The sequence below is a fragment of the Paramisgurnus dabryanus genome, unplaced genomic scaffold (genome assembly GCF_030506205.2).
Source record: "Paramisgurnus dabryanus unplaced genomic scaffold, PD_genome_1.1 h2tg000106l_1_89824__unclustered, whole genome shotgun sequence".
Taxonomy (NCBI): Eukaryota; Metazoa; Chordata; class Actinopteri; order Cypriniformes; family Cobitidae; genus Paramisgurnus; species Paramisgurnus dabryanus.
The window spans coordinates 43744-53750 of record NW_027394065.1 but is presented as its reverse complement, the minus strand read 5'-3'; positions in this window follow the sequence as shown (position 1 = coordinate 53750).

Below are 10007 nucleotides of genomic sequence, written 5' to 3'. Positions count from 1 at the left end.
GTTTTTTTCTGATTAACACAAAAAAAATATTTTGAGGAATGATGGTAAACCCACAGCAGATAGTGACCATTGACTCCCATAGTAGGAATAAAAAAATGATGGAATTTTATAGGTACAATGAAAATTCTTTCATAATTTACTCATCCTCGTGTTGTTTTAAACATTTATGCATTAGTTTTTTTCTGATTAACACAAAAGAAAATATTTTGAGGAATGATGGTAAACCCACAGCAGATAGTGACCATTGACTCCCATAGTAGGAATAAAAAAATGATGGAATTTTATAGGTTAAATGAAAATTATTTCAAAATTTACTCATCCTTGTGTTGTTTTAAACCTGTATGCATTAGTTTTTTTCTGATTAACACAAAAGAAAATATTTTGAGGAATGATGGTAAACCCACAGCAGATAGGGACCATTGACTCCCATAGTAGGAATAAAAAAATGATGGAATTTTATAGGTTAAATGAAAATTATTTCATAATTTACTCATCCTTGTGTTGTTTTAAACCTGTGTGCATTAGTTTTTGTCTGATTAACACAAAAGAAAATATTTTGAGGAATGATGGTAAACCCACAGCAGAATGTTACCATTGACTCCCATAGTAGGATTAAAAAAATGATGGATTTTTATAGGTTCAATGAAAATTCTTTCATAATTTACTCATCCTTGTGTTGTTTTAAACCTGTATGCATTAGTTTTTTTCTGTAACACAAAAGAAAATATTTTGAGGAATGATGGTAAACCCACAGCAGATAGTGACCATTGACTCCCATAGTAGGAATAAAAAATGATGGAATTTTATAGGTTCAATGAAAATTCTTTCATAATTTACTCATCCTTGTGTTGTTTTAAACCTGTATGCATTAGTTTTTTTCTGATTAACACAAAAAGAAAATATTTTTTGGAATGATGGTAAACCCACAGCAGATAGTGACCATTGACTCCCATAGTAGGAATAAAAAAATGATGGATTTTTATAGGTTCAATGAAAATTATTTTTTAATTTACTCATCCTTGTGTTGTTTTAAACCTGTATGCATTAGTTTTTTTCTGATTAACACAAAATAAAATATTTTGAGGAATGATGGTAAACCCACAGCAGAAAGTTACCATTGACTCCCATAGTAGGATTAAAAAAATGATGGATTTTTATAGGTTCAATGAAAATTCTTTCATAATTTACTCATCCTTGTGTTGTTTTAAACCTGTATGCATTAGTTTTTTTCTTATTAACACAAAATAAAATATTTTGAGGAATGATGGTAAACCCACAGCAGAAAGTTACCATTGACTCCCATAGTAGGATTAAAAAAATGATGGATTTTTATAGGTTCAATGAAAATTCTTTCATAATTTACTCATCCTTGTGTTGTTTTAAACCTGTATGCATTGTTTTTTTTCTGATTAACACAAAAGAAAATATTTTAAGGAATGATGGTAAACCCACAGCAGATAGTGACCATTGACTCCCATAGTAGGAATAAAAAAATGATGGAATTTTATAGGTTAAATGAAAATTATTTCATAATTTACTCATCCTTGTGTTGTTTTAAACCTGTATGCATTAGTTTTTTTCTGATTAACACAAAATAAAATATTTTAAGGAATGATGGTAAACCCACAGCAGAAAGTTACCATTGACTCCCATAGTAGGATTAAAAAAATGATGGATTTTTATAGGTTCAATGAAAATTGTTTCATAATTTACTCATCCTTGTGTTGTTTTAAACCTGTATGCATTAGTTTTTTTCTGATTAACACAAAAGAAAATATTTTGAGGAATGATGGTAAACCCACAGCAGATAGTGACCATTGACTCCCATAGTAGGAATAAAAAAATGATGGAATTTTATAGGTTCAATGAAAATTCTTTCATAATTTACTCATCCTTGTGTTGTTTTAAACCTGTATGCATTAGTTTTTTTCTGATTAACACAAAAAGAAAATATTTTTAGGAATGATGGTAAACCCACAGCAGATAGTGACCATTGACTCCCATAGTAGGAATAAAAAAATGATGGAATTTTATAGGTACAATGAAAATTCTTTCATAATTTACTCATCCTCGTGTTGTTTTAAACATTTATGCATTAGTTTTTTTCTGATTAACACAAAAGAAAATATTTTGAGGAATGATGGTAAACCCACAGCAGATAGTGACCATTGACTCCCATAGTAGGAATAAAAAAATGATGGAATTTTATAGGTTCAATGAAAATTCTTTCATAATTTACTCATCCTTGTGTTATTTTAAACCTGTATGCATTGGTTTTTTTCTGATTAACACAAAAGAAAATATTTTGAGGAATGATGGTAAACCCACAGCAGATAGTGACCATTGACTCCCATAGTAGGAATAAAAAAATGATGGAATTTTATAGGTTCAATGAAAATTATTTCAAAATTTACTCATCCTTGTGTTGTTTTAAACCTGTATGCATTAGTTTTTTTCTGATTAACACAAAAGAAAATATTTTGAGGAATGATGGTAAACCCACAGCAGATAGGGACCATTGACTCCCATAGTAGGAATAAAAAAATGATGGAATTTTATAGGTTAAATGAAAATTATTTCATAATTTACTCATCCTTGTGTTGTTTTAAACCTGTATGCATTAGTTTTTTTCTGATTAACACAAAATAAAATATTTTGAGGAATGATGGTAAACCCACAGCAGAAAGTTACCATTTACTCCCATAGTAGGATTAAAAAAATGATGGATTTTTATAGGTTCAATGAAAATTCTTTCATAATTTACTCATCCTTGTGTTGTTTTAAACCTGTATGCATTAGTTTTTTTCTGATTAACACAAAAGAAAATATTTTAAGGAATGATGGTAAACCCACAGCAGATAGTGACCATTGACTCCCATAGTAGGAATAAAAAAATGATGGACTTTTATAGGTTCAATGAAAATTCTTTCATAATTTACTCATCCTTGTGTTGTTTTAAACATTTATGCATTAGTTTTTTTCTGATTAACACAAAAGAAAATATTTTGAGGAATGATGGTAAACCCACAGCAGATAGTGACCATTGACTCCCATAGTAGGAATAAAAAAATGATGGAATTTTATAGGTTCAATGAAAATTCTTTCATAATTTACTCATCCTTGTGTTGTTTTAAACCTGTATGCATTAGTTTTTTTCTGATTAACACAAAAAGAAAATATTTTTAGGAATGATGGTAAACCCACAGCAGATAGTGACCATTGACTCCCATAGTGGGAATAAAAAAATGATGGAATTTTATAGGTTCAATGAAAATTCTTTCATAATTTACTCATCCTTGTGTTATTTTAAACCTGTATACATTAGTTTTTTCTGATTAACACAAAAGAAAATATTTTGAGGAATGATGGTAAACCCACAGCAGATAGTGACCATTGACTCCCATAGTAGGAATAAAAAAATGATGGAATTTTATAAGTTCAATGAAAATTATTTCATAATTTACTCATCCTCGTGTTGTTTTAAACCTGTATGCATTAGTTTTTTTCTGATTAACACAAAAAAAATATTTTGAGGAATGATGGTAAACCCACAGCAGATAGTGACCATTGACTCCCATAGTAGGAATAAAAAAATGATGGAATTTTATAGGTACAATGAAAATTCTTTCATAATTTACTCATCCTCGTGTTGTTTTAAACATTTATGCATTAGTTTTTTTCTGATTAACACAAAAGAAAATATTTTGAGGAATGATGGTAAACCCACAGCAGATAGTGACCATTGACTCCCATAGTAGGAATAAAAAAATGATGGAATTTTATAGGTTAAATGAAAATTATTTCAAAATTTACTCATCCTTGTGTTGTTTTAAACCTGTATGCATTAGTTTTTTTCTGATTAACACAAAAGAAAATATTTTGAGGAATGATGGTAAACCCACAGCAGATAGGGACCATTGACTCCCATAGTAGGAATAAAAAAATGATGGAATTTTATAGGTTAAATGAAAATTATTTCATAATTTACTCATCCTTGTGTTGTTTTAAACCTGTGTGCATTAGTTTTTGTCTGATTAACACAAAAGAAAATATTTTGAGGAATGATGGTAAACCCACAGCAGAATGTTACCATTGACTCCCATAGTAGGATTAAAAAAATGATGGATTTTTATAGGTTCAATGAAAATTCTTTCATAATTTACTCATCCTTGTGTTGTTTTAAACCTGTATGCATTAGTTTTTTTCTGTAACACAAAAGAAAATATTTTGAGGAATGATGGTAAACCCACAGCAGATAGTGACCATTGACTCCCATAGTAGGAATAAAAAATGATGGAATTTTATAGGTTCAATGAAAATTCTTTCATAATTTACTCATCCTTGTGTTGTTTTAAACCTGTATGCATTAGTTTTTTTCTGATTAACACAAAAAGAAAATATTTTTTGGAATGATGGTAAACCCACAGCAGATAGTGACCATTGACTCCCATAGTAGGAATAAAAAAATGATGGATTTTTATAGGTTCAATGAAAATTATTTTTTAATTTACTCATCCTTGTGTTGTTTTAAACCTGTATGCATTAGTTTTTTTCTGATTAACACAAAATAAAATATTTTGAGGAATGATGGTAAACCCACAGCAGAAAGTTACCATTGACTCCCATAGTAGGATTAAAAAAATGATGGATTTTTATAGGTTCAATGAAAATTCTTTCATAATTTACTCATCCTTGTGTTGTTTTAAACCTGTATGCATTAGTTTTTTTCTTATTAACACAAAATAAAATATTTTGAGGAATGATGGTAAACCCACAGCAGAAAGTTACCATTGACTCCCATAGTAGGATTAAAAAAATGATGGATTTTTATAGGTTCAATGAAAATTCTTTCATAATTTACTCATCCTTGTGTTGTTTTAAACCTGTATGCATTGTTTTTTTTCTGATTAACACAAAAGAAAATATTTTAAGGAATGATGGTAAACCCACAGCAGATAGTGACCATTGACTCCCATAGTAGGAATAAAAAAATGATGGAATTTTATAGGTTAAATGAAAATTATTTCATAATTTACTCATCCTTGTGTTGTTTTAAACCTGTATGCATTAGTTTTTTTCTGATTAACACAAAATAAAATATTTTAAGGAATGATGGTAAACCCACAGCAGAAAGTTACCATTGACTCCCATAGTAGGATTAAAAAAATGATGGATTTTTATAGGTTCAATGAAAATTGTTTCATAATTTACTCATCCTTGTGTTGTTTTAAACCTGTATGCATTAGTTTTTTTCTGATTAACACAAAAGAAAATATTTTGAGGAATGATGGTAAACCCACAGCAGATAGTGACCATTGACTCCCATAGTAGGAATAAAAAAATGATGGAATTTTATAGGTTCAATGAAAATTCTTTCATAATTTACTCATCCTTGTGTTGTTTTAAACCTGTATGCATTAGTTTTTTTCTGATTAACACAAAAAGAAAATATTTTTAGGAATGATGGTAAACCCACAGCAGATAGTGACCATTGACTCCCATAGTAGGAATAAAAAAATGATGGAATTTTATAGGTACAATGAAAATTCTTTCATAATTTACTCATCCTCGTGTTGTTTTAAACATTTATGCATTAGTTTTTTTCTGATTAACACAAAAGAAAATATTTTGAGGAATGATGGTAAACCCACAGCAGATAGTGACCATTGACTCCCATAGTAGGAATAAAAAAATGATGGAATTTTATAGGTTCAATGAAAATTCTTTCATAATTTACTCATCCTTGTGTTGTTTTAAACCTGTATGCATTAGTTTTTTTCTGATTAACACAAAAAGAAAATATTTTTAGGAATGATGGTAAACCCACAGCAGATAGTGACCATTGACTCCCATAGTGGGAATAAAAAAATGATGGAATTTTATAGGTTCAATAAAAATTCTTTCATAATTTACTCATCCTTGTGTTGTTTTAAACCTGTATACATTAGTTTTTTCTGATTAACACAAAAGAAAATATTTTGAGGAATGATGGTAAACCCACAGCAGATAGTGACCATTGACTCCCATAGTAGGAATAAAAAAATGATGGACTTTTATAGGTTCAATGAAAATTCTTTCATAATTTACTCATCCTCGTGTTGTTTTAAACATTTATGCATTAGTTTTTTTCTGATTAACACAAAAGAAAATATTTTGAGGAATGATAGTAAACCCACAGCAGACAGTGACCATTGACTCCCATAGTAAGAATAAAAAAATGATGGAATTTTATAGGTTCAATGAAAATTCTTTCATAATTTACTCATCCTTGTGTTATTTTAAACCTGTATGTATTGTTTTTTTTCTGATTAACACAAAAGAAAATATTTTGAGGAATGATGGTAAACCCACAGCAGATAGTGACCATTGACTCCCATAGTAGGAATAAAAAAATGATGGAATTTTATAGGTTCAATGAAAATTCTTTCATAATTTACTCATCCTTGTGTTGTTTTAAACCTGTATGCATTAGTTTTTTTCTGATTAACACAAAAAGAAAATATTTTTAGGAATGATGGTAAACCCACAGCAGATAGTGACCATTGACTCCCATAGTAGGAATAAAAAAATGATGGAATTTTATAGGTTCAATGAAAATTCTTTCATAATTTACTCATCCTCGTGTTGTTTTAAACATTTATGCATTAGTTTTTTTCTGATTAACACAAAAGAAAATATTTTGAGGAATGATAGTAAACCCACAGCAGATAGTGACCATTGACTCCCATAGTAAGAATAAAAAAATGATGGAATTTTATAGGTTCAATGAAAATTCTTTCATAATTTACTCATCCTTGTGTTATTTTAAACCTGTATACATTAGTTTTTTCTGATTAACACAAAATAAAATATTTTGAGGAATGATGGCAAACCCACAGCAGATAGTGACCATTGACTCCCATAGTAGGATTAAAAAAATGATGGATTTTTATAGGTTCAATGAAAATTCTTTCATAATTTACTCATCCTCGTGTTGTTTTAAACCTGTATGCATTAGTTTTTTTCTGATTAACACAAAAGAAAATATTTTGAGGAATGATGGTAAACCCACAGCAGATAGTGACCATTGACTCCCATAGTAGGAATAAAAAAATGATGGAATTTTATAGGTTCAATGAAAATTCTTTCATAATTTACTCATCCTTGTGTTGTTTTAAACCTGTATGCATTAGTTTTTTTCTGATTAACACAAAAAGAAAATATTTTTAGGAATGATGGTAAACCCACAGCAGATAGTGACCATTGACTCCCATAGTAGGAATAAAAAAATGATGGAATTTTATAGGTACAATGAAAATTCTTTCATAATTTACTCATCCTCGTGTTGTTTTAAACATTTATGCATTAGTTTTTTTCTGATTAACACAAAAGAAAATATTTTGAGGAATGATGGTAAACCCACAGCAGATAGTGACCATTGACTCCCATAGTAGGAATAAAAAAATGATGGAATTTTATAGGTTCAATGAAAATTCTTTCATAATTTACTCATCCTCGTGTTGTTTTAAACATTTATGCATTAGTTTTTTTCTGATTAACACAAAAGAAAATATTTTGAGGAATGATGGTAAACCCACAGCAGATAGTGACCATTGACTCCCATAGTAGGATTAAAAAAATGATGGATTTTTATAGGTTCAATGAAAATTCTTTCATAATTTACTCATCCTTGTGTTGTTTTAAACCTGTATGCATTAGTTTTTTTCTGATTAACACAAAAGAAAATATTTTAAGGAATGATGGTAAACCCACAGCAGATAGTGACCATTGACTCCCATAGTAGGAATAAAAAAATGATGGAATTTTATAGGTTAAATGAAAATTATTTCATAATTTACTCATCCTTGTGTTGTTTTAAACCTGTATGCATTAGTTTTTTTCTGATTAACACAAAATAAAATATTTTGAGGAATGATGGTAAACCCACAGCAGAAAGTTACCATTGACTCCCATAGTAGGATTAAAAAAATGATGGATTTTTATAGGTTCAATGAAAATTCTTTCATAATTTACTCATCCTTGTGTTGTTTTAAACCTGTATGCATTAGTTTTTTTCTGATTAACACAAAAGAAAATATTTTGAGGAATGATGGTAAACCCACAGCAGATAGTGACCATTGACTCCCATAGTAGGAATAAAAAAATGATGGAATTTTATAGGTTCAATGAAAATTCTTTCATAATTTACTCATCCTTGTGTTGTTTTAAACCTGTATGCATTAGTTTTTTTCTGATTAACACAAAAAGAAAATATTTTTAGGAATGATGGTAAACCCACAGCAGATAGTGACCATTGACTCCCATAGTAGGAATAAAAAAATGATGGAATTTTATAGGTACAATGAAAATTCTTTCATAATTTACTCATCCTCGTGTTGTTTTAAACATTTATGCATTAGTTTTTTTCTGATTAACACAAAAGAAAATATTTTGAGGAATGATGGTAAACCCACAGCAGATAGTGACCATTGACTCCCATAGTAGGAATAAAAAAATGATGGAATTTTATAGGTTCAATGAAAATTCTTTCATAATTTACTCATCCTTGTGTTGTTTTAAACCTGTATGCATTAGTTTTTTTCTGATTAACACAAAAAGAAAATATTTTTAGGAATGATGGTAAACCCACAGCAGATAGTGACCATTGACTCCCATAGTGGGAATAAAAAAATGATGGAATTTTATAGGTTCAATGAAAATTCTTTCATAATTTACTCATCCTTGTGTTATTTTAAACCTGTATACATTAGTTTTTTCTGATTAACACAAAAGAAAATATTTTGAGGAATGATGGTAAACCCACAGCAGATAGTGACCATTGACTCCCATAGTAGGAATAAAAAAATGATGGAATTTTATAAGTTCAATGAAAATTCTTTCATAATTTACTCATCCTCGTGTTGTTTTAAACCTGTATGCATTAGTTTTTTTCTGATTAACACAAAAAAAATATTTTGAGGAATGATGGTAAACCCACAGCAGATAGTGACCATTGACTCCCATAGTAGGAATAAAAAAATGATGGAATTTTATAGGTACAATGAAAATTCTTTCATAATTTACTCATCCTCGTGTTGTTTTAAACATTTATGCATTAGTTTTTTTCTGATTAACACAAAAGAAAATATTTTGAGGAATGATGGTAAACCCACAGCAGATAGTGACCATTGACTCCCATAGTAGGAATAAAAAAATGATGGAATTTTATAGGTTCAATGAAAATTATTTCAAAATTTACTCATCCTTGTGTTGTTTTAAACCTGTATGCATTAGTTTTTTTCTGATTAACACAAAAGAAAATATTTTGAGGAATGATGGTAAACCCACAGCAGATAGGGACCATTGACTCCCATAGTAGGAATAAAAAAATGATGGAATTTTATAGGTTAAATGAAAATTATTTCATAATTTACTCATCCTTGTGTTGTTTTAAACCTGTATGCATTAGTTTTTTTCTGATTAACACAAAATAAAATATTTTGAGGAATGATGGTAAACCCACAGCAGAAAGTTACCATTTACTCCCATAGTAGGATTAAAAAAATGATGGATTTTTATAGGTTCAATGAAAATTCTTTCATAATTTACTCATCCTTGTGTTGTTTTAAACCTGTATGCATTAGTTTTTTTCTGATTAACACAAAAGAAAATATTTTAAGGAATGATGGTAAACCCACAGCAGATAGTGACCATTGACTCCCATAGTAGGAATAAAAAAATGATGGACTTTTATAGGTTCAATGAAAATTCTTTCATAATTTACTCATCCTTGTGTTGTTTTAAACATTTATGCATTAGTTTTTTTCTGATTAACACAAAAGAAAATATTTTGAGGAATGATGGTAAACCCACAGCAGATAGTGACCATTGACTCCCATAGTAGGAATAAAAAAATGATGGAATTTTATAGGTTCAATGAAAATTCTTTCATAATTTACTCATCCTTGTGTTGTTTTAAACCTGTATGCATTAGTTTTTTTCTGATTAACACAAAAAGAAAATATTTT